Here is a 15,871-nt window from a genome sequence, read left to right on the forward strand (position 1 = left end):
AAATGACTATTAGCCCTGAAGAAAAATATAAAGCTCAGGATCTTTGTCATCCTTGGAGATGTTGTGTGGAGGGTCTTTTTGGAAAGGAATGAGAGAATGTTCATGGATGAAAGAAGGTTATTTATTTATCTATCAATATAAAGTTTATTACGTGTATTTATCGACATCTGTCTCACTAGGGTACACCTTTGTCGAGACAGACGTATTCAGATACTTAAAGAATATTTACATGCATCACTAAATCAAAATACATATTACAAGGTTGTATACATTTTAAACTATGGAGTAGGTACAGGTACGACAATATTATAAATATATATATGAAAAATAAATACATTTAGTTGGAGGACGTAGTAACAAAGGGGTTATGAGGGGTGAGAAGAAATATGGGGATCAGTGTCTCTTATCAGTGTCAGTATCTCTCCGGTTCGAGAGTCCAGCAGGAGAGGTTAAAGGATCACCCAAAACTAGCTTCTCCCGATCTGACACGCCACGAAACTGGTGGAGAGGCGCATCCTAATTTCACCTCACCCGATAAACCAAACATAGCGTATCACTCGGGGTGACATATTGCAGACGTTTTGACTATCTAAAAAATGGATCCCGGAGCGGCGGTACAAAATGTTTATAGATCAAGATGTTTTTTATATTAATATTTTTTCACAGCACAAATGCATTAGTATCCATTGATTTTATACATGTGATCTTATGTATTCCATATTAAAGCCTACCACACAAATACAGGATATTTTTCCCCTGTACCGCGAACATTAAGAAATTATAACATTATACATGGCTCTAATAATGAAATAGACATTTTCAATGACCAATTTAAACACTTAAAAAAAATTAATTTCCTTTAATCATATTAAGCTGATATTGTGATGAAACCCTTTATTAAATGAGAAGCAACATTGTACCTACCTAATCAGTGTATCACAATAATGTAATCTAATAATAACCTGTGACAATAATACCCATTCTTATTTGTTATTTACTTCTGCATATTTAGCTTATTCATTTTGTTACTATTTTTGTTATTATCATTTTGTTATTATTATATATTTAAACATCCATGTATGTATATTCTTGGGCACCATGCCTGTTTTATGTACTTACATAAAAAAAAAAAAAATTAAAATATGCCCGTGCTTGTGTTTGGCTCTTTTAATGTGTGTATGTATGTGAGTATGCTGCTTGTGTTATGTCTGCTTGTCTATCTTTTGCATGTCTTTGTATTGTAGTCTCTTGTAATGTTATTCTTCTATCTTTATTTCTAAACAGTGGTTTCTGGATATATTTTTTGCATTAGAGTTATAATTATGATTGTGAAAGCGATATGATGTTTAGCGATTGTTTATAATGAAAAATAAATGAACGTGTAAAATACCAAAAACAAAATTAAAGAATGTCTGAAGTAGGTATCGTCAATTCATCTTTATCAATTCGATTGATTAAGCACCTTAAACAAGAATAATTACTGTTCCCACTATAATTATGTACTCAGCTTTAGTGATGCCTGTAATTTCATCATTCCACATATTACGTTATAACAGTAGGTAAAACCGATGCCTTTGATGCGTTTGTTGGGTTAGTGCTATATGGTTTAATACTCAAGAACTTCGAATTACTTCGCGTAAGTAAACCTACGAGAAACCGAGGTATTTGTCTTATGGTTTAGAGCATCATTCAGGCATTAGGTCGTAGGTATCTGCAGGAAACCTCATAGCGCGATTCGAACTGTATTTAGCCATATTATATTAATATATCAGCCATGCATTCGTGTATTTGCTCACTCCGTAGTGTAGTGGATTTCAGATGATTATGATTTGAGTTCTGAGAATTGATTGCTCGTTGGAATGTTATACGTTAGACCCTGACATGTAACAGTTTTCATTGTTCAGCTTGATAAATCTTACAAAAATATGTTTGGTATGATGTAAAATAGAACATATAGATAAAACTATTTAGAATTCGTATTTTGATCTTAATAGCTTACTTTTTTGTATGGTACATTGATAAAGATGCTCAAAATAACGAATAAGAAATGACGAAAAAAATTCGGAAGCTAATTTAAATTTACGAAAAAAGATTTAATCTTAGCTACTTCTATAAAGAAAGTGGTGTTAAAACGGAACAAATGCGTGTAAAAAACCAAAAATTAGGACATCGTAGTTTTTTTCCTTGTATATAGTAAACATTTGAATGTCAAATAGTTTATTTTGCTATAATTCAGTCTCAACTTTCATATAAAATAGTGTGCTGGGGTTCCTGCCTGAAGACTATTATAGAACCACTTAACATTGCCCGAAAACTGATTCTAAAAGTTGTAGCAGTGCTTATTCTGGGCGGCGTAGTTCCTACCCGATTAGAATAATCATTGGTTAATTTTCTCCGGTTGGCACTACTGGTTCGAGATCACGGTGCGGAGCGTACTTCGTCGGGGTCAGTTGCTGGCTGGACTCGGGAGACTGTGGTGTGTTTCGTGCGACACTGGAACATGGGGGACTATATTGCAAGTCACGAAAGGTCTTTTTCTATTTTAACTTTTATTTTAAATATGTAACTTTACATTCAAATATGGATTACTGATTTAACTTCATGCATAGTTAATTTATACTATGCTGGCGCCCATTCAGACATTCTTTACAAGATTCTTAAAGTTTTAAATTAATAATGTTACCTGCTCTTTGGTCATATTTGTATCAAGATGTCGTTTTATTACGTGCATTCTTGACACGCCCGGAGATAAGATGTTTTTAGAGTCTCATGTCTATTTTTATTGATCAAATATTTAATGATTAATATTTTAATAAATTAGCTTCTGTTGATAATTATAACCTTCTATTATTTAACTTCCTTCTCAGTTCTCAATCGCTACCTACATACATTGTTGTCAGTGCGCGTGGTTGAGATGACTAGATTATTGTATTTGGTAATTACCAATGAATGTCACAATCTTTAGATCCATCATTAATTTATTACAATAATCTTTTCATCACCCATCCATTGGCATTAATGTTACATAATGGCATCCCTTGTGGAAGAACCTAATTTTGACTAAATAATAATGCAGTTTTTTTTTCTTTCCTCGTTTTAATCTTGTATTGAGATGGTAAGTTTTTAGATTCTCACGGCCAAAAGCATTTTTGTTGTTTGTTTTTGGGGTGTTATGCCGTGTTGCGCTAACTTCTTCTTTAGCCGACGTTTCGGACAGCGTTGCAGTGTCCATCAGTGGATCTGCCCTGATGATGGACACTGCAACGCTGTCCGAAACGTCGGCTAAAGAAGGAGTTAGCGCAACACGGCATAACACCCCAAAAACAAACAACAAAAAATTGTATTGAGATGTTTGATTTTTTTAATGTATTTTCTTGTATAATCCCTTTGAAAAGACCTTTCGTGTTGCATGTTAGATGTTCGGGTGTTGTACGATTTTACATCGTGTCACCGAGTTTTTATTAATTATCATTTTACGCAGTTTTGTACTCCAGCCCAACTCATGACGTTCTCGTCTTTTAATTTTCGTGTTCGTTAGTACGCTGACGTCACACTTATTTCATGTTATTTTTTTGTGTTTTGCGGTGATTTTTGTTGTTGTATGCTTGCATGTTCTAATGATTTTTTTCTACCTACCCTGTTAGTTAGGTATGACAGATTCGACCATTTTAACAAGAAGTCGTGCGTTTATCAAAATGTCTAAACCAGAGGATGGCACTTCTTCGGCAAATTCGGTGGTCGCGTCTAACACGGTTCTGGTGTACAAATGGAACTTATCTTTCGACGCAACTGGGAACGTACATAATTTCATTGAACGGGTCAACGATTTGTCTCTATCTCGGAACGTAAGTACAGCTTCTCTTTTTTCGTCTGCGGTGGAACTTTTTACAGGTCATGCTCTAGATTGGTTTAGAGTCAACCGTTCTTCATTTAATTCATGGGCGGATATTGTTAATGCTCCAAAGGAAGAATTTGAGTTACTGGACCATGAAAGACGTTTAGTTGCTCAGATCAGAGCCACGTACCAGCATCAAAAAGAGAACCTGGGTTCATTCATTACTCGTGTTTTGATTTTAAACAATCAATTGTCGTCAAAATTACCAGATGACGAAATTCTTGAAATATTGCAATGTAACATGTTACCGAGATACATTCAAAAATAATCGCTCACTGACATTTCGGACATTAATTGTCTTAAAAGATTGGGAAAAATGATTGAACTAGCAGACAGTCGGTCTGATTCCAGACCTTCCCCGCCTAATGCAAATACTGTTAATTATAATAATGTTTCTCATTCCTCTTCAAATAATGCATTTAGCAGAGGGAACAACAGAATGTCTCAGAATTTCAATAATGTCAGATTGGATCGTTCTGCGTTTCAGAATAATTTGAATAATCCCAATTTCAGGAATCATCGTCAATCTTTTGAGTTCAATAAACGTAGCCCGTCAAATATGAGTTCTAGGGAGGTGAGATGTTTCCGCTGTGGCCGTCCTGGTGTGAAGGCGCCTTCATGCAACTGCCGGCATGCAAAAAAACTAGATGTCCTGGGGGTCCTGTCTGCGAGCGACAAGTCGACACCGTTTGCTAACATCACCGCTAGGCATCGGGTTGCTGTGCTGTCGGAAACCAGAGCTTTCTTCGAGAACCTTTGGACTTCGAAAGTGGTGAGTGCGGCTAAAAGGGATGGCCGTCCACACATCATTTTCCAGGTTCTGGGTTCCAACTTTTCTGGCCTTCTTGACTCTGGTTCGCATATCTCAATTATTGGTAATAATTTTCATCGTCAATTTTTAAAACTAGGGTTAAATCTTTCTGATCTTAAGAAAAAAATTTCACTCACTTCTGCTACGGGTCATACTGTGGAGTGCGTTCACAAAATTGTGGTTCCGGTAGTTCTTGGTAACGTTAAGAAAAAATTTAATTTTGTAGTTATGCCAGATATAAAATCTAACATCATCCTCGGTTGCGACTTTTGGAAAGTCTTTAACATTTGTCCCAATTTAACTAAATTAATGACTATTGACTCTGACAAAAGTTGCGTGTCTGAGGTAAGAGGACTGGATAGCTTTGAGAATTTAGATTCATCTCAACAATCAATCTTAAATAACGTTATACATGAATTTGAAGCCTTTTCTGGAAATCGTTTGGGTAGAACGTCTCTTGAAAAACACGTCATTGACACGGGTGATTGTCAGCCTATTAAGCAACGTGTTTATCCGATATCTCCTCATTTATTACCGGAAGCTCACAGAGAACTTGACAGACTGTTAAATCTGTGTGTAGTAGAACCCAGCAATAGCTCGTGGAATAATCCTATTGTTTTAGTGCCCAAGAAAAATGGTTCTTTTAGACTTTGCTTGGATAGTAGAAAACTCAACGCGGTCTTGCGGCGGGACGCTTATAGCCCTCCGTTGATATCTGATATCTTAAATAGTCTCGGAGGAGCACGTTATCTATCAGCTTTAGACCTAAATGATGCTTTTTTTCAAATCCCGTTAGAGGAAGATTCTAAAGAGAAAACCGCATTTACTATCCCTAAACGAGGCCTCTTCCACTTTGTAACAATGCCTTTTGGTCTTCATGGTGCGAGTTCTCGAATGATGAGGCTAATGGACAAGGTTTTGGTTCCGGAGTTCGATGGGGAGGTCTTTTGTTATCTAGATGACAAAATTATCATTAGCTCTACCTTTGAAAAACACATTGATCTTTTAAGACGGGTTAAACAAAAGTTACAAGCTGCGGGTTTGACAATTAACGTAAAGAAGTCAGTCTTTTGTCGTGATTCCCTTAAAAACCTAGGTTTCGTGATTGATAAGGATGGTTTGAGAACTGATCCGGAAAAAGTAAAAGCAATCTTTGACTTCCCATTCCAACGTCGCAAAAGAGCTTGCGAAGGTTTATCGGTATACTTTCTTGATACAAAAGATTCATTTTAAATTTTTCTTCAATTGCAGCACCTTTGCATAATTTAACCAAAAAGGAGTTTGCTGGTAAAAAGTTTGTATGGAATAAACAGGCTGATGCTGCTTTTACTAAATTAAAGGATATTCTGGTCAAGGGTCCTGTTCTTGCTTGTCCCGACTTTAGTAAACCCTTTACAATTAGTTGCGATGCATCGAACACCGGTTTGGGGGCGGTCCTTTCTCAATCTGACGTTAATGGTATAGAACACCCTATTTCCTTTATTTCCAGATCACTATCTGCACAGGAGAAAAATCACTCCACAACCGAGAAGGAGTTAAATGCTATGATCTTTGCACTAGAGAAATTTAGGGGTTATATTGAAGGTTTGCCTATTCCTGTCAAGGTTATCACTGATCACTATAGTCTAAAATGGCTTACGAACTTAAAGTCTCCGTCGGGTAGATTAGCGCGGTGGGCGGTTAGACTACAGCAGTTCAACTTTGAAATAATACATAGGAGCGGTAAAGACAACATTGTTCCGGACGCACTGTCTCGTGACCCCTTACATGTTGACTTAATTGATCAGTCCTTTTCCACTTCCGACCGTTGGTACTTAAGTTTGAAAGAGAAAATTTTGGCTAATCCGGAAAAATTTCCAGCGCTTAAAGTTTGCAATGGTGTCATCTTCAAACATATTCAGAGCATGGAGGCTCTACACAGGTCTTATGACTAGAAGGAAGTTCTCCCAAAAGAGTGTAGGAAAAACGTCATTATTCAAAATCACGTTCCGCCTTCTTGTGCACATTTTGGCATCATGAAAACGTTAAATAGGATTAAACTTAAATATTACTGGCCAAAAATGGCAGCCGATGTGAAGTCATTTGTAAGTAAATGTCATACTTGTTTAGGTTATAAAAGTTCTAACTTACTGCCTCCTGGTCTGATGGGTGACCCGAAACTTGTGCAAAGGCCGTGGCAAATGATTGCGACAGATCTATTAGGTCCTTACCCTAATTCTTACAAAAAAGGTTATACTTACCTTTTAGTGGTTTCTGATTTCTTTACGAAGTATACTAGACTTTTTCCACTTAGGAAAGCAACGGGTAGTGTTATTGCGGAAATTTTGGAAAATGATATCCTTTATAAATTCGGTGTTCCAGATACGATTGTTTTGGATAATGGCCCACAATATATATCGCGTGACATGAAAGCGCTGGCCAATAAATTTCATATCCGTCACTTGTTTTATAATTGCAGATATCACCCGCAGAACAATCCTGTTGAGCGTGTAAACAAGGTCTTGGTAGCAGCCCTGGGTTCTTTTGTGGGATCTGATCACAGATCCTGGGCGTGCCATCTACCTGAAATTGAACTGGCTATAAACACGGCTGTTCATGAAGTCACAGGCTATACACCGTTCATCCTTAATTTTGGTAGAGAGATTGTAATTTTGGGAAATGACTACAAAGGTGTAGACTTCAACGCGGAAGACATTAGATTCTCAAAACGCGATTCGTGGGCATCTGATTTACATGAATTAAATGACATTTTCTCCCAAGTTCGCACGTCCTTAAGACAATCATACGAACGTAATAAGGTTCAATATAATCTGCGTCGTAGGGACGTTCAATATGAGGTTGGGGACATTGTCTGGAGAAGGTCCTTTGCTTTGTCTGACGCTGGTAGATACTTTTCAGCAAAATTAGCCCCCAAATTTATACGTAGTAAAATTATTTGCAAAATATCGCCGGTTGCTTATCAATTAGCGGATATGACAGGGAAACCCGTGGGAACTTTTCATGTTAAGGATATAATCAAGTTAGAAGAAGCTAACTGATCTCGGGTTGGTTATTTGATGAACTATTTTTTCTTCTGTTGTAATCGTTATATTTTTATTTGAGAATTTATCCCTTTTCTCTTGTTATAAATTAGGTTATTGCTTGCCTTGCCCTCAGGTTTGCAATTTTTCTTTGTGTTCTCTCATTGTGAGGACATGACAAGTATTTTTGTGTCTTCACATTGAGTGTATTTTTGTATAAGTTTTGCTTTGTCTGTTAACTCTACATACTCAATAATAACAATGCTTGTATTATAATATTTATTTGAAAGAAGACTATCACGGTTCTGGACTGAGAGGCTCATTCCCGCTCATACGATCTCTTATATACGTCTCGTACTCGCTGTCTCGCTCTCATGCTGTCCCCCTTACACACATACACCACACCCCCACACTTAAATCATAATTACATCTTTTTATTTTAACAAATTTATATAAGCCAAATATATTTAATTATTTCCATTATGTATTTAATTTCCAATTTATATGTAATTATGTATGTTCTTGACTCTTCATTCGGTGTAGCATGGGCGTTGTCCTCGAGGGCGTAACCTCCCCTCCCATGGTGTAGGTGACCTGCAAAAATCAGAGGAATTAGGAAACTTGGTCATGTCCACGTCCGAGAGTGGACCCAGGTCCAGCAAATCATCAGACCTGTCACTCTCCCCCCACCTAACCTTCCTCTCTGAAATTTGATCATGGTGGCGTTTCCACACTTGTCCTGTAGACATAATTTTTACTAAATAAACCCTATTCCCCAATCTTTTATAAATTTCTCCTAAAATCCATTTGTTTTTATCACTTCTCAAATCCCTGGTTAAAACTTTAGATCCAACATCAAAGTACTTTTTAATTTTTTTTCCTCTATAATACTTTTTTTGTTTTTGCTGACTCAATAACATCTTATCTTTAATCGTGTTATCAATCCCTTTAAAACCTTGACCTTCAACATTATCTAATATTGGAATGATTGTATTAAAAATTGATCTAATTTTCCTTCCCAAAATTAATTTACTAGGTTCAATCCCCGTAGACATAGAAGGCGTATTCCTAATATCAACCAAAAATGTTAAAAGTTTATCCTCAAAATCAGCAGGCAATTTATTATTTATCATAATTTTTTTTTTAAAATTCTTTACCGTTCTAACCCCATTTTCGGCAAGTCCGTTAGAAACTGGATGGTTGACAGGAGATGTCAACGATTTAATATTAAAATTATGACAAAATTCCTTAAAAACTGTTGAAGTGAACGCTGTACCATTGTCACTTACTATCTGCTCCGGAATTCCGAAATTAGAAAATAATCTTTTCAAAACTTTTATTGTACAAAACGAATCTACTTTATTTACGATGTGACAGTCTATCCATTTTGTAGTTGCATCAACGATTATCAAAAAATTGTAACCACCAAAAGGTCCCATGAAATCAATATGCAATCTATTCCATATTAATCCACTGATTGGCCACGGCTGTAACTCAACTTTACATGGAGTGGGTAAACACTCCAAGCATCGAACGCACTGCTTCACAGTTGCTTCTACCTCTGAGTTCATACCTAACCAAAAAAAATAATTTCGAGCAAGATTTTTAGATTTAACAATACCTAAATGCGATTGATGTATGAAATTCAATATGATTTCCCTTAATTCCCTCGGAACCACAAATTTATTATTATAAAATAAACACGAGTCATAAGTCGATAATTTATTTCTAAAATACCAGAATTTTAACAAGTCATCCTTTAAAAACTTTTTATCCGGCCAACCATTGATTACGAACCCAGTAATGCTTGCTATGTTTACATCTTTAATCGAAAACTGCTTCATCGTTTCTTTTGAAATTGTCGTTTCCGCCTCAATTATATTTAAAAAATCCGATTCAATCTTATCAACGTTCAGACTACCAATATAATTTAAGAAATATTCGCTACCGTCGACCTCGTCGATACAATCACTTAAATTATTATTACTATTAACCGGCAATCTAGATAAGAAATCCGCTTTGTTCTCACCCGACTTGACATATTCTATATTATAGTCAAATGTTTGCAAAATCAACGCATAGCGCTGTAGCCTATTTGCCGCTAGTATTGGCACTTGTTTTTCAGTGTTCAAAATATGTACCAAAGCTTTATTATCACAAGTTAGAACGAATTTATTACCATATAAATATTGAAAGAATTTTTTTAAACCAAATATTATTGCACACGCTTCCTTATCTAGAATGGAATACCTCAATTCCGTTTTTGACAATAAACGGCTAGCGAATGCAATCGGTCTTTCCATGCCATTCTCATATACGTGACATATAATAGCAGATATACCTATATCACTCGCGTCTGTAATTAGCTTGATAGGTAATTGTGGGTCAAAATGCACCAAAATATTGTCTGACGTCAGCAGTTTCTTAACTTGCTCAAACGCAATATTGCATTCCTGAGACCATACAAATTTTATCCCTTTTTTCAACAATTGGTATAAAGGAGACAAAATACCTGACACATTCTGTATAAAAGACCTATAGTAGGAAATAACTCCCAGCAAACTTCTAAGTTCCGAAACATTTTTCGGTACACTCATTTGGGTAATAGCATATATTTTATTTTCTAAAGGCATAACTCCTTTCTGCGAAATTCTATAACCTAAATATTCTATCTCTGTTTCTAGAAAAGAACACTTATTTTCATTAATAGTTAATCCGCAATCACTTAACTTGCTAAGTACTGCTTCACAAATAGAAAATAATTCCTCTTTAGAATTCCCAAATAAAAGTAGATCATCTAAAAATACACGAACGTTCCTTAGTCCACCAACTATCGCCGTAATGACTTGCATAAAGATGGCCGGACTCGTGCTTAAGCCAAAAGGCAATACTTTATATGCAAATAAACCTATATGCGTACTAATCACACATAATTTTCTAGACTTTTCGTTCAATGAAATTTGTCCAAATGCATTTCGTAAGTCTATCTTAGCAAAATATTTTGCACCATTCAGAGATGAAATTAAATCGTCAATACGAGGTAGTGGGTATTTCAACTTCGCTAACATAGGATTCAATGTTGTTTTGAAATCAGTACAAATCCTAATTGAAGCGTCTTTCTTTTTTACAACAACAATCGGGCTTGCAATATCGCTTATTTCTACCTTTTCAATAATGTCTTCATGCAACATTCTCTGTAACTCTATCTCTACTTTCTCACGTAAACTAAAAGGTAATGGCCTCGGATTTACAAACTTTGGCCTAAAGTCCGAATTAACTTCAATGTTTGCCTCATAATTTTTAAGCCTACCCGATTTTTCTGAAAAAACATGAGCATATTTCTTCTTTAAACTTTCACGAAAAACAAAATGATTATCACAATTAATCTCACTGAATTTTACAGAATTTATTCCACTTAATCCGATACCGGAAACTTGTAAAAAATCTCTACCAACTATTGTAGAATTACCATTTTTAATTATTACGAACTGTATTTTCGCACTTTTACCTAAAAATGACACCTCTAAATTCACTTTACCTAAAACATTTAACTGCGTTCCGTCATACCCTGACAAATGAACATTATACTTTTCTAAATCGTAAGAAACAAAATATCTTAAATACACTTCATATGGTATCGCGTTTATCGCAGCTCCCGTATCTACCAACGCCGGCAATATTATGTTACCAATTAACAAATCTATATATGTGGGTTCCGGCCCCACATTATTATTAACCACGAACACCGAATTCAACCGTTTATTTTTAGTACCTACATAATTTTTATTGTATTTACACAAATTACTAGGATGACCCGATTTGTTACAATGATTACACAAAAATTTTTTCCAGCAATCTCTTTGCAAATGATTTTTTTTTCCACACAAAAAACAAGTTTTTAACGTACCATTAACCGGTGATTTACTCCGCATTGAATTTTTATTCCTGGAAGGACTATCTTTCCTGGATTTATGGAAATACTCGCTTTCCTTATGAACAACATTTAAATTCGGATTTACTTTTTTAAAAGCCACAACATGTTCCCACGTCGCCGCTAGATTAATGCAATCCGTAAAAGAAGTATTGATTGCCTCTACGAATAGCTTGTGTTTCAATTTTTCATTAAAAATCCCAATAACGAATATGTCCTTTAAAAATGGTTCCAATCTCAGCTCAAAATTACAAGATAAACTTAACCCTCTCAATCTAGCCGCGTAATCTTTAACGGATTCGCTAGGAAACTGTTTACATTTATAAAATAATTCACGAGACTCAAAAATATTTTTAACTGGTTTGCAATGTGAATCAAATAATTTACATAAATCTTCAAAAGAACAAACAGAAACCTTTTTTGGAAAACATAAATCACATAATAGAGAGAAAGTTTCTTCCGTGAGGCAACTCAGCAAAAATGCTCTTTTGCGTTCTGGTGACAACAACTTATCATCATTTAAAATGAGGGCCTGATCCAATCGTTCCCTGAACAATGACCAGTCTCCCGTTCTGTAACAGAACGTCCCCAAATTCTTACAAATCGCCTCCATTGGGAGAAGAACTGAAACAAGTTGAATAAAATATACGTATCTCAGCCCTTCCAGAGGTTATGCTCCGAGCCCCTGCCCTGAGCCTGTGAATCACCAACGTCTCAGCACCCTTTTCTGGCTCCGTCTCCCTTCAGCTGCGGACACGATCACCTTCCAAGGTCTTCCTTCCCGCTGTAGTGACAGAACCCCGGTCCCGGATTCCGGCCAATTCACCCTTGATGCCGATCTTGATCCTGGATCTTCTGCGTACCCCGTGTAACGGTGTACTCTCGACAAAATGTTGCAATGTCGGCTCCCACACACGTGTAAAATTGCGTTTTTACCGCGCAATTTGCCCGGCCCGATCTGCGTGCTCGCCTCGGCTGCGTGTGAATTCTCCAATTTGATAGCCTTTTATTATTCTTCTTCTTCCTTCAAAATTTAGCGATCCAACGCCCAAAAGCGCCAGACTATACTGTGATCACCAAAAATTCGAATAATCTTCTTGAATCATCTGATTCTCCGTAAACTTTTAATAATTTACGAACTACCGTGCTGCGCCACTGTAACGTATGTTAACTCTACATACTCAATAATAACAATGCTTGTATTATAATATTTATTTGAAAGAAGACTATCACGGTTCTGGACTGAGAGGCTCATTCCCGCTCATACGATCTCTTATATACGTCTCGTACTCGCTGTCTCGCTCTCATGCTGTCCCCCTTACACACATACACCACAGTGTACATGTGTAGTATGTGTTTTGGGGAGTAGTTTGTCCATTCCGATTCAACGCGGGGGATTGACGTTTTTTTAATCTCACGGTATTGTAATCTATCATATGGTATTAACTATTTGTTAATCTCACGATTTGAATCCATTGTATCAGTTTCTTGCGTTATCGTAGGGCAGTGAAGTTCACAATCTCAGTTGGCCACTGTTTTTGTGCTATTTTTCTGTTCGAGGGATCTTGTAAAAGCTGTTTAAACTTTGTGAGATTATACTAATTGTTCTTTAATGAACTAAGTCCGTGTTAGCGACTTGTTTTTGAGGTACGGTTTGTCCTTTCTAGAGGGACATACTGTATTTCAATCATGGCATATACGAAGCTGTATTTCGGTTTAACAGTTATGTACCCAGTTTGGTCCTCGTGACATTTTAATTGTGTGCATGGTTGTTCTTCAACATAAATAGTACCTTAGTTTGCCTTGGTGTTGGTTTACTATTTTAATTCAATAATTGAGAAAATACTTCATGTAGTTTTCCGCGATAGCCTCAGATGCTCATAACGTTCTATTTTTCTCTGGTTTTAGGAAACCATTGGCATGGTGTTTTTTTTGATTTAGTCATTGTTTAATACACTTTTCAAATAATTTTTAAAAATGTTATGTCATAATAATTAATTTAATAATAATTTTATTTATTTAATATTTATTTTGGTATTTTGTGAGTTTTCACTCGCACATGTTATTTGAGATTTACATAAACATATTATTAACATTTAAAAATCGCATCCTTTCATGAAGTTTTTTACTTTTATTTGCTCATAATTTCCTTGGCTTGAATTATTATTAAAATGATAATTGTTCATATTATTAAGAATGTAAATGAGTTATTTTTTTACATTTTTTAACAAATACTATGCGTTTTCGATTGCAATTGGTGTGGCTTCTCTCTGAGCTCAAGACAAGTCGAATCAATTTCATTTGGATTTAGCTGTATTTTTGTCAATTTTGTATATTCAATATATGGTTCTGTTTGAGCCGGTCACTTTTATCTTATTTTGAATTTGGGTTTGTTTCTGGGATAATTTGAATAATTTTTCATCTCTGCTCGCAGAGGGTAGTAACTTCAAATTGGGTTTAGACTTTATTATTTTCATTTTATAGTGTTTTTTTAGCTTCAAATTTAATTTTTGTTGGGCGCTCAGCTTTCACTTTTGTCTTATTCTTTTAGCTAGACTCGTTTTATAAATTTTTGATAAAAATTTTGTTAGTCTTTAATACAGTTTATCATTTAAATTGTTATTTTTATTCAAGTTTTTGTTTACACTTCAGTAGTTGTTAAATTCCTTGCTCAGTAATCCATTTTGTCAAGCATAGCATACCTTTCTTTTCACTTGCCTCAAGGAAGTCAGTCGCCTTCATCACTCTTCGGTTCTTCACGTCAAGATAACTCAAGCTAATACAAATTTCAAGATTTACAAACTTTTATCAATTCTTTGAGGAAGCAATTTTGTTCAAGATCGAGTCTTCAGGGAAGCAACATTCTTCTACGGGAAGAGTTTAATAGGATACTACCTGGCCGTTCACTGCTATCAGAAAGGGGGTGCAGCTTCTCAAGATTGACTTTGTTGTCAACATTGGAAAATGATGTTACAATTATCGGGGCTCATTATCTTCGCCACGAAAGTTCAATCTTCTTCACTGCTGTCAGAAGAGGGTCATTCAGATATTCCATCAGCGAGAATTCTTCCTTCTACTTCCTTGGTGTTGGCGCTTCAATCCTTGCTCAGCGAGCACATCACGGACTTCTACAGAACGTGCTGGATTCATCTTTTGAGGCATGATCTGCATTTTGGGACTCATTACCACTTATTGGACTTGGATTTGGTGGCATAAGAAGGAAATCAAAAAAAAAATTGTCGTTCGGAATTTTTTTTTTCCTTTGGAAGGGGGGTAATGTTGCAGTGCTTATTCTGGGCGGCGTAGTTCCTACCCGATTAGAATAATCATTAGTTAATTTTCTCCGGTTGGCACTACTGGTTCGAGCTCACGGTGCGAAGCGTACTTCGTCGGGGTCAGTTGCTGGCTGGACTCGGGAGACTGTGGTGTGTTTCGTGCGACACTGGAACATGGGGGACTATATTGCAAGTCACGAAAGGTCTTTTTCAATTTTTAACTTTTATTTTAAATATGTAACTTTACATTCAAATATGGATTACTGATTTAACTTCATGCATAGTTAATTTATACTATGCTGGCGCCCACTCAGACATTCTTTACAAGATTCTTAAAGTTTTAAATTAATAATGTTACCTGCTCTTTGGTCATATTTGTATCAAGATGTCGTTTTATTACGTGCATTCTTGACACGCCCAGAGATAAGATGTTTTTAGAGTCTCATGTCTATTTTTATTGATCAAATATTTAATGATTAATATTTTAATAAATTAGCTTCTGTTGATAATTATAACCTTCTATTATTTAACTTCCTTCTTAGTTCTCAATCGCTACCTACATACATTGTTGTCAGTGCGTGTGGTTGAGATGACTAGATTATTGTATTTGGTAATTACCAATTAATGTCACAATCTTTAGATCCATCATTAATTTATTACAATAATCTTTTCATCACCCATCCATTGGCATTAATGTTACAAAGTTATATACAATCAATTTCAGATATCCTATACAGTTGCGCAAAGAATGTAAAGTCATGAATTTAAAACAACTTTTTATCACACAAATCTTTTTTAACAACAGTATTGCGAAAAAAACGCAGCTAATTCGTACTACAAGAATTGACTCACACTAAATCTTCACTCGGCGATTCACACTTAATCTTCACTCGGTCAAAGAAATTATTTATATCAGGCTCTATTTTTATTTAATAGCCT

This window comes from Hesperophylax consimilis, chromosome 26 (genome assembly GCF_061612785.1).
Source record: "Hesperophylax consimilis isolate HC1 chromosome 26, BYU_Hcon_1.0, whole genome shotgun sequence".
Taxonomy (NCBI): domain Eukaryota; kingdom Metazoa; phylum Arthropoda; class Insecta; order Trichoptera; family Limnephilidae; genus Hesperophylax; species Hesperophylax consimilis.